This window comes from Pinus tabuliformis, chromosome 5_1 (assembly GCF_031772625.1).
Source record: "Pinus tabuliformis cultivar Carrire ecotype Pingquan chromosome 5_1, CPIR1, whole genome shotgun sequence".
Lineage (NCBI taxonomy): Eukaryota > Viridiplantae > Streptophyta > Pinopsida > Pinales > Pinaceae > Pinus > Pinus tabuliformis.
The window spans coordinates 950,217,276-950,237,746 of NC_142305.1; the positions used below are offsets into that span (position 1 = coordinate 950,217,276).

The 20,471-nt window shown below is 44.5% G+C and overlaps 1 pseudogene; it reads right to left on the reverse strand.

Moving 5' to 3' along the window:
* Positions 1-329: 329 nt before the first annotated feature.
* LOC149167917 (ricin B-like lectin R40G2) overlaps positions 330-20,471 on the reverse strand; it is a 47,510-nt pseudogene continuing 27,368 nt past the window's right edge.

Sequence of the window (20,471 nt, forward strand, 5' to 3'; positions counted from 1 at the left end):
ACCGTCTTCACTCTTTTTGTTCTCTGAATGGTCATTCTGAAGGCCATTTTCTTTTCCATTAGAGAGTGAATTTATTCCCGATTTCTTGGTGGATATATGAGCATCATCATCATCTGCACCACTTTTCCTCCCTTCACCTGAGATCGATCTTTTTGATTTGTAGTTTGTCCCTATCTATTTGTTGAAACCTCAGGGAGTTTATTCTGCTGCTTCATTTTCTTCAGTTCTTCAGCTCGAGCCTCAGACTCCTTTAACAACTGCCTAAAGATGCAACATCCGCTGATAAACAACCACAAAAACAAGACCTAACTCATTGTGAAATGTCCACTTCAGAGTATATGAACCCCGAGGCCATCATATTGATAAGCTGCATCACCAGATCTTTCCTCCAAAAGATAGGATCGAATAAGAGCATCAATAGGCGAACCTTTAAGAGAATTTCCAAGCTCTCGACATGTCCAAAGAATTAATCCGCCTCTGGTGTAGATGAGCAATTGCTCGAGCATTTTTACACTCTAACATTGTTCGAATTTTTTTTATATTGATCAATTGTTCACAAGACAGTGGTGATGTCCGTAGCTTCTGATTGAATGGCCAGGCCTGTGATTCACTATGTTGTAGGAAACATTTGATACATGTTTCTGTAAACCCAATTGTGTGATGCTAGATCCATCAATCGAGCAGTGGAGCCCGTTGCGAGATTAGCACAAGAGGCCTAAGCAGTAGAGCCCAGGACTTGATCTCAATCGTCCTGGGGAAAAAGTTGTTCAACCTAGCCACAGTTCCTTCCAACTGTGGGCAGCCATGCAAGATTCGATAGAACCACTAGGGCGCAGGGGAGCTGAATATACAATATTGTTCGAGTAACCAATGGATTTGAAATTGAAATGAGAAATAAACAAGGACAGGCAAAACAGATCAAAACCTAGCGGAAAGTGAAGAAACTGCTGCAATGTATCCTAGAAATGCTTGTATTGGGTGACATAAAAGACCTTCGTAGTTTAGAGCCTTTGGACAGAAAGAAGAGGCAACATATTTGATTTGAATTTCAATTTTATCCACCTCTTAATCTCGCTCATCAACTTCATTTTGAGTAACTTGCAAACCATATCCATTGGCTTTAAATCGGTCCAAGGAATCTTTGGATCAACCATTGTCATTTACAACATTTTCAATACTTGTGCTATTCCTGCATCACATTAAATTGGTCCAGGGTTTCCAAAGAGTCTCACAAATATGTGATCTATATATACAACAATAAGGTATATTTTTTAAATGAGTGATTTTTGGGAGAGATAAGGAGTGGATAAAATAATTTTCTTTGTAATGGAGAAATAAGGAGTATATTTTGTAATTTTGGAGTTATAAGTATTTTGTACTTGGAGTGATAAGTGAATTTTTTTTTAGAGAAAGTCATTGTTGCACTCCAAAGTAATATTTTACTTTGAGAGTGATTGAGTCAGTGCAGGGAGTTTTTGAAGACAATTTTCTTCCAAAGTTTGCAAGTGTGACATCCTCATTGAGAAGTTTCCACGACAAAGTTGTGACATTGAAGAATGATGTACTCCTGTAATTAATAAAATATAATTTTCTGTGGTGCTTGTGTCCTAGATCCGCCCGAAATTGAATAAGGGGATCTTTGGTACACCGTGTGTAATGAATGTGTGTCCATGACTTGTGTTCAGATTATCAAAATGTTCTCTTTGTATTATGCTTAAACAACTACATAAGGATGCTTAATCAAGCTCCTGTAATCAAGCTTAAGTACATAAGCACAAAGTGTCACATCATCAACTTGATAAGATGATCTTCCAAGCAAGCACATTTAACATCATGTAATCAAAGCAATCAAGTTAAGGATGCTACAAAATCAAGCATTTCAAGCCAAGATGACATCAACATCATCAACACTTTTTGTATCACTTGCAGATAAACATTTTTTAACTAAATTGTATGGGTGCATTCTCAGTTGCAACCAACACCCTAATTTGAATTATTAAGGTGAATACATTAAGTCAAGTAAGTCTTCAACTGAGTCATTTGTCATTTGTCATTTGTCATTTGTCTCTTGGGTTCATTTTTGATAGTGTTCGACACCCTTCCTCTTTTTTAAAATCAGCACATTCAGTGAGTACAATCAAGAAAACACAAAGTGTCAGTAATCAATCAAGAAAGTTCAAGCAAGCCATCTAGCAAGCAATCATCATCAAAGGAGTGTGAATTATAGTATTCTATTCTTCAAGTGAGCATCAAATCAAGCCAGTGTTTAACGCAAGTGCAATAAGAAATAAATCAAAGGAGCATGTCATTCAAACAACAAAACAAGCGAACGTGTCATTCAAACAACAAAGCAAGTGAGCATGTCATTCAAACAACCAAGCAACCATGTTATAAAACTCTAGCAAGTGTTTAAAGCATCAACAATAAGCAACAATACAAGCGAGCCTGAATTCAAAGTGAGCAAGCTAACATGGCGACACACATTCAACTGTCCCAAATTCTTAACAATTAGATTTTATCATCAGCTGGTGACATGGTGAGCATTAGAAAAACAACTCTTGTTTATATTCAAGTGCATCTTCAACATGCACATGAAATGATTGAGTTCCTTCCACTAGAGAACTGAGTTGCTAGAGAAGAGTGATGTTTCCAAGTATTTGAACAATACAAATACAACTGACGATTCCAAGTCACTGATCCAACCAACTTCAAGTGTCGAAGTGGTCCTTGATCTAGTTCAACTTTCTTCCAAACCAATCATCAAGCCATGGGAAGAAATCCAAAGTAACAGAAATCAACGAGGTTTAGGATATGTCAAAGATGATGCCAAATTGCATATCCCATATTATTCAAGGCCCATTAAGTTTGTCAGTGCAGGGTTTCTTGCACAAATCACATCGGCTAGTTCTGAGAAAGTTGATGACAAACAAAAATACGCACAAACTGAAGTTGCAGTCAAACCAAAATGCCTTCATTGGCAAAGAACTGGTCATCTGGAAGATCAATGTTTTGATCTCCATCCTTTTCACCATTGTGGCAAGTCAAATCACACTCAGCACAATGCAACAAACAACAACAAGCAACCATATTGAAGTTCAATTATTCATGGATTGATCCTTGGGAATGGTCATCCACGGTCAGAAGATTGTACAAGTTTTACAATCGAATTCACTCACACATATTGCAACCAACAATAAAAATGAAGATGGTACTCTCGTGCAGTTGCACGGGGAAGTACACTAGTGAGACACTCCTACACTTGAAGGGGGGGAGTTTAGAAATAATTTTAAGAATACTGTCTCTCATTTCAGCTGACAAAGGGGGGAAAATGTCAATGAAATTGACAGTGGTTGTCATACTAAAAGTCTCGACAACATCAGCGAAGCAGCCAGTGGGAATTTTCATCAGCGAGTGAGCATCAACAAATTCGACTATGGTCGATTGACAACAAAGTTAGCAGTGATCAGTATTCAAATATAGCAAAAGCAACAATGAGTTGTTTTTCAACGTCATCAGCCAGTAGGTGATCGTCATCAACAAATTCGCAAGTGGGCATTCTCAATATTTTGTTAGTGGACAAGCAACTTCGCCAGTGGGCGTCATCAACATTTTGTCAGTGGACAAAGGATGTTGATTGAAAGCAAAGGATAGATGAATCCTTTTGTAGCTTGGAACGTGATGGAGTCGTCAAGATGAATTCATAGATGAATTAGACTTGCAGATGATTCATGTTCTCTTCAGATTAGAGTTTCTTTCAACATCCATCTTTGGCGGTTTTTCAGGCAGCGTTTTTGAGGATCAACAGTTTTAGCATGAGAACTTGGAAGATGGTTCCTCATTCTTATTTTGGACTTATCATTGAGTGGGGGAATGTTAGCCTCACTCTCATATGTTAAAACAATTCTAAGTCCAAATAATTAAATTAATTAAAATCATGAAAGTTAGGATTTAATCCTACCTTTCTAGATTGAGTTTGTTCCTCATGAGTAGGAGTCAGTTTAGGCTTAGTTGGTTCAGAGATTATCTCCAACTAGTTAGGCTCCTAGATTAGTATGTTGTTGAGATATTTTCTCAACCATAGTTTCCAAGATATACGTACTATATTGAGACAAAAATTTATTTGTACTATTAGCATTCTTTGTACATTGCATTACATTGAGAGTGTGAGGAATATAATACAGTGAGGCTCTGGCCTTTTCTACTATGTCTGATTTGTATATTTATGAGCGTTTTATTAGTTGTTTAGTATCCTTCATCAACCAGTGTGGTTTGATGCCATGGTGGAGGAGTATCACTCCATCATGAAGACCAATGTATGGGAGGTGGTGTCAAGACCAGAGAACAAGTCAGTAACTGGTTCCATATGGATCTACAAAGTTAAGCATGCAACTAATGGGAGCATTGAGAAGTACAAGGACATATTTGTGGCCAAAGGCTTTTCACGGGTAGAGGGAGTGGAATATGAGGAAAAATTTTCCCCAGTGGAAAGATATTCCTCGATAAAAACCATTCTAACATTAGTTGTGCAAATGGGGTGGAAGATCCACTATATGGATGTGAAGATCACCTCCCTTAATGGAGTTGTTAAGGAAGAAATTTACATAGAGCAGCCAAAGGGATTTGAGACATATGACTGAGAGACACATGTGTGTAGACTCAGGAGAGCCCTATATGGTCTCAAATAGGCACCCCAAGCATGGTACACTTGGATTGACACATATATCAGTGGATTAGGCTTGAATCACCAAAAGTGAAGTAAATGCCAATCTCTATCACATTGTGGTAGATGGAAATTTCCTTATCTTGGTATTGTATGTTGATAACTTGATACTTACAAGGGATGAGTAGTTGACCCACTCTTGCAAAGAGGACCTTGCAAGAGAATTCAATATGAAAGACATAGGCTTGATGCATTACTTCCTTGGGCTGGAAGTATGGCAGGGTGATGGTGAGTTGTTTGTGAATCAGGGGAAGTATTCCTCTAAAATAATTCATATATTTCACATGGAAGACTACAAGCATATGGACACACCACTATCTATAAACTGGAGGAAGGAGAGTGATTCTTCAGGATAGGCAATAGATGCCACCACATACATAAATCTTATGGGATATTTAATGTATTTGGTGAACATAAGGCCTGACATATTCTATGCAGTTAATTAGTTGAGTTAAGCCATGGTTACGCCTACCAAGCTGTATTGGAAGGCAACAAATCAGGTGTTGAGATACCTCATAGGCACAACCAAGTATGGGTTATGGTACAAGAGGACAAAGGGTGTGAAGCTCCAAGGCTTCACTAATGCATATTGGGCAGGGAGTCCATCAAATAAGAAACTTTCTCTAGGTTCTATCTTCAGTGTTGGGTCTGTAGCTATTTCTTGGTATAGCAGGCAACAAAGGTCTGTGGCACTCATCTCAGCAGAGGTTGAACACATGGCTGGAATTCAAGCAACATGTGAGGCCATATAGATGAGGAAAATACCTATGGGACTTTCATTTAGGAGATGGATCCAACAATAATTTATTGTGATAATCATAGTTGTATCAAACTTTATGAGAATCCAATATTTCATGACACATCCAAGCACATTGATGTCAAGTACCATCACTTGCAGCATTGTGTGCAAAGGAGAATTATGATGCTACAGTACATTCCAACTGAGGAGCAGGATGTAGATATCTTGATAAAGGCATTGTCAAGAGGCAAATTTGAATTCCACAGTTGCCGGATAGGGGTGGTTCAAAATTCCTTTCTTGCTAAGAGGGAGTGTTATAAATTGTAGCAAGAAAGGATCAATTTGACTTTTTCCTTAGTCAAATTAAGTAATTTGATTTTTCACATTAGTAGGATCACTTGTATGGATGTTAGCTAGAGTGAAATGGCCTTATCTACTAGTTAACTCAGTAAATTCGAGTTAAAGGCTAGAAGTAGAGTTGTGCATGTAATCATTACTAAAATTTAGAAACCTAGTTCATTTATTTGTAGTTGAACTCAGTTAACTGAGCTCAAGTCATTAGTTGAGCCAGTTGAAGGTCATTTGAGTAGTATAACTATTGTTAACTCAATGATCTCTGAGTTAAACTAGTCTATAAGCTAAAACTAGCCCAAACATGCATGGAATTCGAATTGCCTAACTAAATTGGAGGAAAAGGCACATTGTAATCATCAATTGTATCCTAGTTGAGTGTACAGACTTGGAACTTAAGCAGGTGATCAATTCCTTGGGATCTGCATAGGAAAATAGCAAATTCCCTTCTCCTGAATTGTGCAAGGAAATAAGAGGAAGATGGGGCCTTGAATTAGCTAAGTTTTGGCCAAAGCAGGAAAATCAATAGGAGAATAGGTTTATAGTTCAGGGTGTGCTTCAGAGTTGAATCAATACATTGTAATAGTTTCTCATTCTCATCTGATTAATGAAAAGCATCGAACGGGTTTTCACCAGTTGGTTTTCCCTATAAAGAATTTTGTTCTTGTAGTTTTGACGATTGCATGTGTTTCTCAATTGTGATTTCCATGCTATAGAATAGTAGAGTAAATTTGTAATGTCTTGTTTTCAGTTCGAATTTATTAGTAGTAGCAAATTTCTATTAATTTCTATACATACTCCCTCACCCCTTTACAACATGCAAGTAGTGTCTTGTTTTTATTTTCATCTTCAATTGAGTAATTTGACTAATTACATGAACCATTAATTGTTGTTTTTATATCCATCACCCTCCCTTTGTTTAATATAAGCTTCAAATTGTTGATACCTAATCCTCTAGGATTGGGCAAAAACTTGTAAATATGTAAATATAAAAATTAGAATATGAAGAGACTCTGGAATGTGAATCCCAAGGGTGACTATCTTAATTGTATTTAACTACATTCACCTTAATGAAATCTTCAATATTTGAGAATTACCATTTTGACTTGACATGGTATCAGAGCACCAGGTCCCATATTTAAGTATTTTTTGCCCTATTTGTAACTCCTTTGGTCACTGTAAAAACTAGTATCTCTGCCAAAACATTACAGTTCCTTCTTTTCGTTCTTTCTAAAAATCCGCTCCTCTACATTATTCTGTAACACACTTGCGTGACCTACATGCCCACTTTACCTTCTCCACTGTAACCGTAATTTGGCTTTCTCAACACAACTTTCACCACTCTGATCCAATATCTAATATCATATCTCTCGCCATACTAATTTGTTCTATTTGGTTCCATTGATATGGTTGTTGGTGTTTCTCTCATGCATATTTTGTAGTCTACATTGTCATCCATCACCATTATTGTAAGAAATTACATTCCTGTAAGCACCAAATATAATGATTCATTTTTGCACAAAATTATAGATTCAGCTTATTATATACAATGAGAGACAATATATAATTCATTTACTCTCATTTCATTAGCTCTTCCATGCTGATTTTTCATAGGATCATCTAACTGATAATTACTTCTTATGATTTCTTAAGTTTAATCGTTTCTTGCATTCAAATTCATCATAAATAAATTACAAAGAAGATCTCAACAAAATTCTTGTAAGATCATAAGGAGACAACCAAACAAGAACCAAAATAATTTACCCTAGGAAAACCCACTTGGGGGAAAAACCCAAAAACCTTTTCTGTAGAAAAATTATTTAGTTTACCAGAGATACATCTAATCCTTCTAGTAAAAATGAATGTCAAACTGACCAACAAGAAATTCCTTGTCAAAATTGGTCAACCTGCCCACTTGTCAATTCAATCTTCTACCCACTAAACTCAATTTGGTTTTATCTTCTAGGGCCAAGTTTCAGCCTACTCCTACACCATAGAAACTCATACCAGTTTCCCAAAGATACCAAAAACATTTGTCACACATGTGAATTCAGCTAGATATAAATGCCACATGTGTAAGGTTAGATAAGAATGAGTGAACTCGTTCAATAGCTACATAACTTCGACCATGTTCTTCCTTGTTTCCTTATCTTTGATGAATAGAGATACACTTCCTTTTTTGCGATATGAATATATCATTGTGGAGGAGAACCAATGCTGTATATATGGTGTCTTGGGAGGCCAAATGGGTGTGACAATGGGCTAGTTAACTTGGAGGGTGAACTTGACTTACTTGGAGCCAAAATTCAAAATTCATTTTTTTCTCTTTTGAAACCAACATGAAGAACATGTCATAAATTAACCATTTCAAGGGTTAATAAATAAAATTACATGTGGAACATGTCTTATTTTTTCATTATATATTTCAAGGGATAAAATATTAATTATGAAGATCAACCATAGCTAAAAAATTCAACACTCCCTCTTAGCTAGGGAGGTATTCATAATGACTATCCATATGTTCTCTTGTTGAAATTTTTTTCTAAGAAAAGGTTATTAACAATTCATTATCAACACCAATATCATTCAATTACCATAATCTTGGTCAACAACTTTTACACATGGTAAGTCAACAACATCAACAAGTTACCATAATTCCAGTTGGTACCTTTGACCTATGGTGTATCCTCACCATAATACTGGTTAGTACTCCTAACACATGGTATATCATTAGCATCAACTAGTAGCCCCTCTGAAACATGGTATATAGACTAGTATTGGTTCACCATCATTTTGGTCAAAAAATTGACACATGGTGAATCTCCAAAGGCCATAGTCTACATGAGTAATTATAGGCTTGATGTTAAATGAGCTCATTCAACATATCTGGAGAGTCTAATAATTTTTTAAAAGTCACTCACTCAACTGAGCGATCCAGGGCCTCTAGGACCATGCTTTCTAATTCCATTCAACATACTTGATATAGGAAGAATGATTGTACTTCGTCGAACCATTCTCTCTAATTTTGGTCATACTTGACACAGGGAGAATGTTTGTCCCTAATGTTATCTCATCAACATCCCCTCTCATTGAGAGAGACATTCTCAAAAAGTCCAAGCTTGTCCCTAAAGTATACAAACTTCACTTTTGATAGAGGTTTTGTCAACAATTTTCTTAATTGAGGAAGCCACACTAATTCCTTATGTACCATGTCTCGATACTAGATCTCACTTTTCTTCTACCTGTCATCATGGTCGTCACTTGCATCTAATCAAGGAAATCCTACAAGTATCATCTTAATCTATATCGCTTCTTGACTTTCCAACCAAGTAGTAATACACTTGATCTAAGTAGTAATGATTGTGACAAATGTCTGCTTCCTACTCATCCAAGAAATCCTAGTGGAGCCCAAACTAAAGCAACATTTTGATAAGATCTTTTTGTCATCTGCAAATTTTGAATTTGTGTATCCCTGTAGTTGCACTTCACTATTTGAGACATATCTCAAACCATAACGAATTGTGTCATGAACAACTATACCATGTAGGTACTTCAACACATATTGAGCCACATGCCATGGCTTAGTGATAAACTGATTGAATTCTTTCACTAGATCCATCATCATGGCTTCTTTTTTATTACAACAATGTAAACTTTGAAATGGGAACTGATACTGTTACCCGTTTCGTAGAGATAGCAAAAAAGTGACCTGATTTTGAAAAGGGGTGATGCAGAACGAACATGTTTTTTTTAGAGCATACCTTTTGGCACTTTAATTTTTTTATGTAAATTACGTTTTAGAATCGTTTTAGAATGGTAGTGATTTTCATGCTGATTTAAAAAAGCAAGTATTCTGCATCACCACCTTTTTTTAAAAGACCTATGTTTTGGCTTTAAATTTTCTAATGTATAAAATGTAAATAATTATTTTGTAAATTTGATCATTTTTGAAGCGGCTGTTTTCTTCACATTTTCTTGTTTTTTTATTTTAATTTTAACTTTTTTTTTAGTGAGGTTTTTATTGTTTTGCATTTTTAAATTAGGAGGTCGATATTTAGAATTTTCGATATTCTACATATTTATACATCCTTAATTAATTTTTGAATCCACATGAAATAATTGTTTCTAAAAAACAATATTCTTTAACAATGGACATAAAAATAACCATTTTTAACATAAATATAACTAAAAAATTACATGTTTTGATAATTTTTTGCTAGAATTGACATGTCAAAATCACAATTTTTATACGATAATTTTAACCAAAAACAATTAAATAATAGCTTTTTTTATGAATTTCATGTCAAAAAAATAATAATAATCACATTTTTTTTCAAAAAATAATGATTAACCTAAAAATCAATGCGAAAATCACATATTACAAATATTGAACGTATAACAACCCTAATTGAGTGTTTATTATTATCATAAAATGTCAAAGTCAAAACATTGCAAAGTTTGATTTACAAGCATAACTTAAATTTAATCAACAATGTCACGTAATCCAAACTTTTCGTCCTCTAGAGTTTCATCATTGTCTTCTTCCACAATATTTTCTGTTTCCTTTTGCTCACTTTCCTCTTCTAATGGGTCTTTAATGTCTGCGAATCTCCCAATGTATGTCTTTCCAAACATTCCATGTAATGGTGGTTGGGGTTCCTTTATCTTTTTTGCCACACGTGATTCACTAAAGTCCCCTTTATTCAACCCAATTTCTTGCATTGCATCTAGAAGAAATTGAAGAACATTAATTCTTTGCTGAATGAAATTGCACTGTACTGGATCTTTTTCAACTGCAATGCAATTTCCTCATTTTTGAAGGCAACATGCTAGCGTTGTACCTAATTATCAAGCACAAAAGAAATAATGAACTAAATTAGTACAATGACATTAATTAAAAAATAACATATTGAAATTCAATTCCATATAATAAAACTTACCTGAGCCAGAAAATAAATCCAGAACCCAATCTCCTTTATCTGACAAATGTCTATAAGATAGTTAATCAATCATTGTGGTTTTTGATAAATGTTAACTATCTCTCCTTTTGCTTTTGATTCCGGGAATCAACCAGCCACCAGCCGCCCGCCCGGTTGGTGGCTGGTTCATTCCAAGAATCACCCAGCCACCAGCAGGGCGAGCGGCTGGTGGCTGGGTGATTCTAGGAATCAACCAGCCACTAGCCGGCCACTGGTTGATTCCGGGAATCAACCAGCCACCAGCCAGCTGGGAATCAACCAACCACCAGCTGGGCAGCCATCTGGTGGTTGGTTGATTCCCGGAATCAACTAGCCACCAGCCGCCTGGCTGATGGCTGGGTAATTCCGGTAATCAAACAGCCATCAGCCCAGCGGCTGGTTAGTGGCTAGTTGATTCCGGAAATCAACCAGCGACCAGCCGCCCGTCGCTGGATGATTCTGGGAATCAACCAACCACCAGCCGGGCGGCCAGCTGGTGGCTGGTTTATTCAGAAATCAACCAGCCATCACCACCAACTGGCCACTCAACTACTGGCTGGTTGAATCTCGGAATTAACCAGCCACTAGCTGGTCGCCCGGCTAGTGGCTGGGTGATTCCAAGAATCAACCAGACACCAGCCGGCCGCACCAGCCACCACCTGCCCGCCCGGCTGGTGGCTGGGTGATTCCAGGAATCAACCAGCCACCATCCAGGAGGCCGGCTAGTGGCTGGTTGATTTCGGGAATCAACCAGCCACCAATCGGCCGCCCGGCTGGTGGCTGGGTGATTCCGGGAATCAACTAGCCACCAGTTGGGCGACTAGCTGGTGGCTGCCACCCAACTAGTGGCTGGTTGATTCCCGGAATCACCCAGCCACCAGCCGGGCGGGCGGCTGGTGGCTGGTTGATTCCCGAAATCAACCAGCCACCAACCGGGCGGCCAGCTGGTGGCTGGTTGATTCCTGGAATCAACCAGCCACTAGCCGCCCACCCGGCTGGTGGCTGGTTGATTCTCGGAATCAACCTGCCACTAGCCGGGCGGCCAACTGGTGGCTGGTTGAATCTCGGAATCAACCAGCCACCAACCGGGTGGCCGGTTGGTCGCTGGTTGATTCCCGGAATCAACCAGCCACCAACAGGGTGGCCGGCAACCGGTTGGTGGCTGGTTGATTCCGGGAATCATCCAGCCACCAACCGGGTGGCCGGCACCCGGTTGGTGGCTGGTTGATAACGGGAATCAACCAGCCACTAGCCGGGCAGGTCGCTGGTGGCTGGTTGATTCCGGGAATCAACGAGCCACCAGTTGGCCGCCCGGTTGGTGGTTGGTTGATTCTAGGAATCAACGAGCCACCAGCCGCCCGCCCGGGCGGTGGCTGGTTGATTACGGGGAATCAACCAGCCACCAACCGCCCGCCCAGCTGGTGGCTGGGTGATTCTCCGCATCAACCAGCCACCGCCTGGGCGGGTGGCTGGCGGCTCCGCTCGGCTGGGGGCTGGTTGATTCCTGAAATCAACTAGGCACCAGCCGGGCGGCCAGCGAGTGGCTGGTTGATTACCAGAATCAACCAGCCACCAACAAGGCGGCTGATTGATTCCCCCGCTCGGCTGGTGGCTGGATGATTCCGGGAATCAATAAGCCACCGGCCGGATGGGCGGCTGGTGGCTGGTTGATTCCGGGAATCAACCAGCCACCGGCCAGGCGGGCGGCTGGTGGCTCGATGATTCCGGGAATCAACCAGCCACCAGCTGGGCAGCCATCTGGTGGCTGGTTGATTCCCGGAATCAACCAGCCACCAGCCACCCGCTCGGCTGGTGGCTCTGCCCGGCAGGTGGCTGGTTGATTCCTGGAATCAACCAGCCACCAACCGGCCACCCGGTTGATGGCTGGTTGATTCCCGGAATCAACCAGCCACCAACCGGCCACCCGGTTGATGGCTGGTTGATTCCCGGAATCAACCAGCCACCAACTGGTCGTCCGGTTGGTGGCTGGTTGATTCTGGGAATCAACCAACCACCAGTTGGTCGCCCGGCTAGTGGCAGGTTGATTCTGGGAATCAACCAGCCACCAGCCAGGCGGAGCCACCAGCCGAGCGAGCGGCTGGTGGCTGGTTGATTCCCGAAATCAATCTGCCGCTAGCCGGGTGGCCAACTGGTGGCTGGTTGAATCCCGGAATCAACCAACCACCAACCGGGCGATCAATTGGTGGCTGGTTGATTCTGGGAATCAACCAACCATCAACCGAGTGGACAGTTGGTGGCTGGTTGATTCCGGGAATCAACCAGCCACCAGCCGGGCGGGTGGTTGGTGGCTGGTTGATTTCGGGAATCAATGAGCCACAAGCTGGCCGCCCGACTAGTGGCTGGTTGATTACGGGAAGCAACGAGCCAGCAGCCGCTCGCCCAGCCGGTGACTGGTTGATTCCGGGAATCACCCTGCCACCAGCCAGGCGGGCGGTTGGTGGCTGGTTGATTCCGGGAATCAACGAGCCACCAACTGGCCACCCGGCTGGTGGCTGGTTGATTCCGAGAATCAACGAGCCACCAGCCGCTCACCCAGCCGGTGGCTGGTTGATTCCGGGAATCAACCAGCCACCAGCTGGGCGGGTGGCTGGTGGCTAGTTGATTCCGGGAATCAACGAGCCACCAACTGGCCGCCCGGCTGGTGGCTGGTTGATTCCGGGAATCAATGAGCCACCAGTCGCTCGCCCAGTCGGTGGCTGGTTGATTCCAGGAATCAACGAGCCACCGGCTGGCCGCCCGACTGGTGGCTGGTTGATTCCGTGAATCAACGAGCCACCAACCACCAGCCGGGCGGGCGTCTGGTGGCTCGTTGATTCCCGTAATCAACCAGCCACCAGCCGGGCGGAGCCACCAGCCGCGAGGGTGGCTGGACCAGTTGGTCGGCCGGTGGCTGGTTGATTCCGGGAATCACCCAACCACCAGCCGCCCACTGGTTGGTGGGTGGTTGATTCCGGGAATCACCCAGCCACCAGCCGGACGAGCGGCTGGTAGCTGGTGGCTTGTTGATTCCGGGAATCAACGAGCCACCAACTGGCCACCCGGTTGGTGCCTGGTTGATTCCGGGAATCAACGAGCCACCAGCCGCCTGCCTAGTCGGTGATTGGTGGCTCGTTGATTCCTGGAATCAACCAGCCATGAGCCGGCCGGGCCGTTGGTGGCTGGCTGATTCTTAGAATCAACCAGCCACTAGCCGGGCAGGTGGATAGTGGTTGGTTGATTCCAGGAATCAATGAGCCACCAGCTGGCCAACCGGCTGGTGGCTGGTTGATTCCAGGAATCAACGAGCCACCAGCCGCTCGCCTAGCCGGTCGCTGGTTGATTCCGAGAATCACCCAGCCACCAGCCGGGCGGGCGGCTAGTGGCTGTTGGCTTGTTGATTCCGGGAATCAACGAGCCAATAACTGGCCGCCCGGCTGGTGGCTGGTTGATTCCGGGAATCAACGAGCAACCAACCACTCGCCCAGCCGGTGGCTGGTTGATTCCGGGAATCACCCAGCTACCAGCCGGGCGGACGGCTGGTGGCTGGTAGATTCCAGGAATCAACGAGCCACCCGCCGCTCGCGCAGCCGGTGGCTGGTTGATTCCGGGAATCAACGAGCCACCAGCTGGCCGCCCGGCTGGTGGCTGGTTGATTCTGGGAATCAACGAGCCACCAGCCACCAGCCGGGCGGGCGGCTGGTGGCTCGTTGATTCCCGGAATCAACCAGCCACCAGCCGGGCGGCCAGTTGGTGGCTCGTTGATTCCCGGAATCAACAAGCCACCAGCCACTAGCCGCCCGCCCGACTGGTGGCTGGGTGATTCCCGGAATCAACCAGCCACCGGCTGGGCGAGCGGCTGGTGGCTCGTTGATTCCCGGAATCAACCAGCCACCAGCCGGGCGGCCAGCTGGTGGCTCGTTGATTCTCGGAATCAACCAACCACCAGCCACCCGCTCGGCTGGTGGCTGGTTGATTCCCGGAATCAACCAGCCACCAACGAGCCACCAACTGGCCGGGCGGCTGGTGCCAGGTTGATTCCGGGAATCAACGAGCCACCAGCCACCAGCCGGGCAGTCGGCTGGTGGCTCGTTGATTCCCGGAATCAACCAGCAACCAGCCGGGCGGCCATTTGGTAGCTCGTTGATTCCCGGAATCAACCAGCCACCGGCCAGCGGGCGGCTGGTGGTTGGGTGATTCCCGGAATCAACCAGCCACCGGCCGGGCGGGCGGCTGGTGGACCAGCCGGCCGGACAGCTGGTGGCTGGTTGATTCCCAGCTGGTGGCTCCGCCCGGTTGGTGGCAGCCACTCTCCCGGCTGGTGACTCCGCTCGGCAGGTGGCTGCTTGATTCCCGGATTCAACCAGCCACCAACCGGGCGGCTGATTGATTCCCCTGCCCGGTTGGTGGCTGGATGATTCCAGGAATCAACCAGCCACCGGCCGGGCGGGCGGCTGGTGGCTGGTTGATTCCGGGAATCAACCACCGGTGGCTAGTTGATTCCCGGAATCATCCAGCCACCGGCCGGGCGGCCATCTAGTGGCTGGTTGATTCCCGGAATCAACCAGCCACCAGCCGCCCGCCCGGCTAGTGGCTCTGCCCGGCTGGTGGCTGGTTGATTCCCAGAATCAACCAGCCACCAACCGGCCACCCGGTTGATGGCTGGTTGATTCCCGGAATCAACCAGCTACCAACCGGTCGCCCGTTTGGTGGCTGGTTAGACCGGTTGGTGGCTGGTTGATTCCGTGAATCAACCAACCACCAGCTGGCCGCCTGGCTAGTGGCAGGTTGATTCCGGGAATCAACCAGCCACCAACCGGGCGGCTAGCCTGTGGCTGGTTGATTCCCGGAATCAACCAGCCACCAGCCGCCCACCCGGCTGGTGGCTGGTTGATTCCCAGAATCAACTTGCCACTAGCCGGGCGGCCAGCCAGTGGCTGGTTGAATCCCGGAATCAACCAGCCATCAACCAGGTGGCCGGTTGGTGGCTGTTTGATTCCGGGAATCAACGAGCCACCAGCCGCCCGCCATGCCGGTGGCTGGTTGATTCCGAGAATCACCCAGCCACCAGCCGCCCGCCCAACTGGTGGCTGGGTGATTCTCGGAATCAACCAGCCACTGCCGGGCGGGTGGCTGGTGGCTGGTTGATTCCCGGAATCAACCAGCCACCTGCCGTGCAGGCGGCTGCTGGCTGCTGGCTGGTTGATTCTGGTAATCAACCAGCCACCAGGCAGCCAGCCTGGTGGCTGGTTGATTACCGGAATCAACCAGCCACCAGCTACTCTCCCGGTTGGTGGCTCCGCCCGGCTGTGGCTGGCCAGCCTGGTGGCTGGTTGATTGCCGGAATCAACCAGCCACCAGCCACCCTCCCGGTTGGTGGCTCCGCCCGGCTGTGGCTGGTTGATTCCCGGAATCAACCAGGCACCAGCCGGGCGGCCAGCTGGTGGCTGGTTGATTCCCGAAATCAGCCAGCCACCAACCGGGTGGCTGATTGATTCCCCCGCCCGGCTGGTGGCTGGATGATTCTGGGAATCAACTAGCCACCGGCCGGGCGGGCGGCTGGTGGCTGGTTGATTCCGGGAATCAACCAGCCACCGGCCGGGCGGGCGGCTGGTGGCTGGATGATTCCGGGAATCAACCAGCCACCAGCCGGGCTGGTTGATTCCCGGAATCAACCAGCCACCAGCCGCCCGCCCGGCTGGTGGCTCTACCCGGCTGGTGGCTGGTTGATTCCCGGAATCAACCAGCCACCAACCGGTCGTGCCACCCGACTGGTGGCTGGGTGATTCCAGGAATCAACCAGCCACCGGCCGCCCGCCCGACGGGTGGCTGGATGATTCCGGGAATCAACCAGCCACCGGCCGGCCGCCCGGCTGGTGGCTGGTTGATTCCGGGAATCAACCAGCCACCAGCCGGGCGGCCGGCCGGTGGCTGGTTGATTCTGGGAATCAACCAGCCACCAGCTGGCCGCCCGGCTTGTGGCTGGTTGATTCCGGGAATCAACCAGCCACTAGCTGCCCGGCTGGTGGCTCGTTGATTCTCGGAATCACCCAGCCACCAGCCGGGTGGAGCCACCAACCAGGCGGGCGGCTGGTCACTGGTTGATTCCTGGAATCACCCAGCCACTAGCCGGGCAGACAACTGGTGGCTGGTTGATTACGGGCAGCTGGTGGCTGGGTGATTCCGGGAATCAACCAGCCACACAGCCGCCCGCCCGGCTGGTGGCTGGGTGACTCCCGGAATCAACCAGCCACCAGTCACCTGCCCGGCTAGTGGCTTAGTGATTCCGGGAATCAGCCAGCCACCAACCGCCCGCCTAGCTAGTGGCTGGGTGATTTCGGCTGGGTGATTCCGGGAATCACCCAGCCACCAGCCAAACGGGCTGCCGGGGTGGGGCGGCCCGGAATCTCCCAGACACTCATGGCAAGCAAACATTAGCTTCAGAAAATCTATCTTCAAATCATGATCAAGCAACAAGCCTAGAAACTAGAGAGAAGGATTGTGTAATTTTCATTGGTAAGAGGGATTGGCTGCCTGTGAGAACTATACACTATGCAATCCCAACAGCCAAGGATGAAGCTTGAGTCTTGGGACTACGCAATGCGCAATCCCATTCTAGGTAGAGACTGGGAGAGACTACATATTGCGCAGTCTTAGTGGCCAAGGTGACATGATGACCCATGGAACTACGCGGAGTACACAGTTGGAGCCAATATGTATTGCACATTGTGTAGTTCTAGAGGCCAAGCTTGTGGCTTGAGCCTTAGGATTACGAAGTGCCCAGCTAGGCAAGGCAAGATCTGACCAAGGGAAGTACAGATCTCCCAATGGAAGTGTGAAAAATGAGCAAAAGTGAATGATGATGTGAGCTTGAGTGAAAACCTAAGTATGGGTGAATCAATGTAGATTAAGTGCAGAGACTGAAAAAACTAAAGGAAAATAAAGTATGTGAGGAGAGTCGCTGCAACAATGACCATAAGTGCAAAAATAAGAAAACCGATGCAAAACTTGTGAATGGAAAATGAAAACTTAGAACAATGCTTCTACAAGTTAAAATAAGTTGAAATGCCAACAACCATGAAGAGAAATAAGAAAAACAACACTCACATAAGCGAAATGACAAAAAGCAACAGAAAAAGCAGCAAAAGATGACAAAAGCGAAACTCACCCAGAAAAGCGACGATAACCCCACCGAAGGTTCCTGATCTCTTCGGAAAAATAGATCTCCAATATTGAATGCATAAATTCGCTCTAGGGGTGTCGATTAACTAGAGGTGAGCAAATGAGGTTTTATGACACGCATTCCTGAGATCAAGGAAAAACGTGACACTTGGTGGAAACTTCTAAAAATAGCAGTGTGCCACCTTCAAGAAACTAATAATAGATCACTACTTCCTAGGGGTGCTTTTTTCCCTTTAGATTTATTTATTTTTCGAGGGGGGAACATGCCATGCATGCTGCCTGGAAACACTACAGAGTTTTGGGGAACTGGGCAAATTTTTGGCTCAGTGTGTAGTTTCTCAGCTTAGTGAGGGTTGTGCAGTTTATGGGCTCAGTGTTGGACTACTTTCCATGACTGTGCAATTTCTGAGCTCAAGGCTGACTTCTGATCAAGACTGTGCAATTCCTATCATCAAGTTTGCTTTCCCTCAAGGATTGCACAGTTTCTGGAGGCAAACCCAGAACTGCTGTGAGACCAAGTTGGGAGATCAACTTATGACTTAGAAGAATCATCTAAGTGAGAAAACACAAGAAAAAATGAAAATATAAGTCTCAGTCGAAGCATGAATACCCATATTAGTGCAAAATGAACTCCTATGGATAAGAAGGGAGGTTCCAAAATTGAAGCACAAGAAAAAGTTTGAAGGGTAGTTGTAGTAGCTACAACACTGGAGACACACTGGTAGAAATCCAGCTCTCTATATGGATCTTATCTCATGCAAAACAAGTCTAACTCTTCCAGAAGTATTTTCCAGTTCATTGGTTATCACAACTTCTTCACTTATCTTGAGTTAAAGATATAGTACCTATCATTATCTTCATTGGAAACACACATACCAAGATAAGTCAAATTGATTTTTTTTTTTTATTGGGGATGAGGAGTATATAGATGCACAAGTAAAAGAGATTTTTAGAGTCTTAGTTTTCATCTTTGGTGTTGCTCTGCTGCTACCAGGCCTGGACAGTACCCCGATGGAGTCACTTCAGGAACGCAAGCATTGCTATGCTGCTAGCAAGCCTGGAAAGTACCCCGATGGAGTTTCTTGCTTCACCTCTCTGTGCAAGAAGCCTTTCTCTTCTTTCACCCTTTATTTCATTTTCATTTGTTCAAAGAACTATGCATAGGCACTTATTTATTTCAGGGGGGCGGAAGAGGGATCTCGACTTATTGAGATTAGACGAGGTTTTCCCTTTAGAGAAGGATATTTATATACACCTATGACATACTTGTTAAGGTTTTCCTCCCCTCCTTAGTCTACTTGACTTATTTTTCAAGGGTTAACCGAAAATAGAAGACCGATTAGAGTAGGCGGTACTAGTTAAAAGTTTAAGAATCATGATTTCACCATGAATCTCTCTGAAAGTAATGTATTTTCCATCAGAGTATCATTGACTAAAATAAATGCAAGATTCACATAAAGAGAGGGAATAGAGAGATAACCAAGCATTGTAGTAGTATAACTTCCTCTTGGATTTCACCAAGCTTGTCTGAGAAGCCAAACATGGTCTCATGCGGAAGCTAACCTATGACTAAAAATAAAACAAACAAAAGGAAAGAAGCGGAGTGAAAGAAAAACAAAGTAAATCAAATCAAAGGAAAAAACAAAGAAAATAAAAACTACTCCTACTCCTAACCTAAACAGATCATAGGCCAAACTTACGTGAAATGATACTTCCAATGCAACCACTAGTGCATTGGCTGGCCTATGTGGGCGAGGGAATGCATGTCAAGAAAGATATATAAGAAAATTAGTAAACAAGAAAGATAGGACAATGCAAACCAAAACATTAGAAGTTTGAATATACACACAGAAAAGTAACAACGAAAAGCACATGAAAGACATTATGTGATTATATCATGGTGTCTCAACACACTGTGAGTTACAGACATACAAGCACAAACTTTTGAACTGTGAAGGCGAGCGAACATGAAGAAAGAAGAAAATTTTCGTTTTGCAGCAGTGATTTCCACGTAGAATTTCTCCAATGACTGAGCGATGGGATTGTGTAATATAGATGAAGGATCCGATAATTGTAAGACAAATTTATTTTCAATATGTGCATTAGAGTGATAAGGAGCCTCAGAAGATTCAACACTATTCTGATCAGAAGCAGAACTGACCTTAAGACTATGAGAACCTGACATAACCATCAACTCAGGATGGAGGACGAGGATATAACACTTCATCACAATCATTAGATTGATAGTCCAAACTCACATTGAAATTATGAGTATGTGAGGTGGGAAAAGATGGTGGTAGATAAACAAATGAATTTTCAACTTCTCCTACCTCAACCTGCAGAACTAAAGTTGTTTGATGAGAGCTAGGATGAAGGGTCACTTGGAACAACAACCTTGTCCGTCACAGATTTAGAATATCTAACACCAAGGTATGTCGGGAGCATATCAAAAGATTCAAACTCTTGCGGATTTTCTGAAATGTGAACAAGATATTGAAAGCTTCCTGTCAAGAACATCCAATCA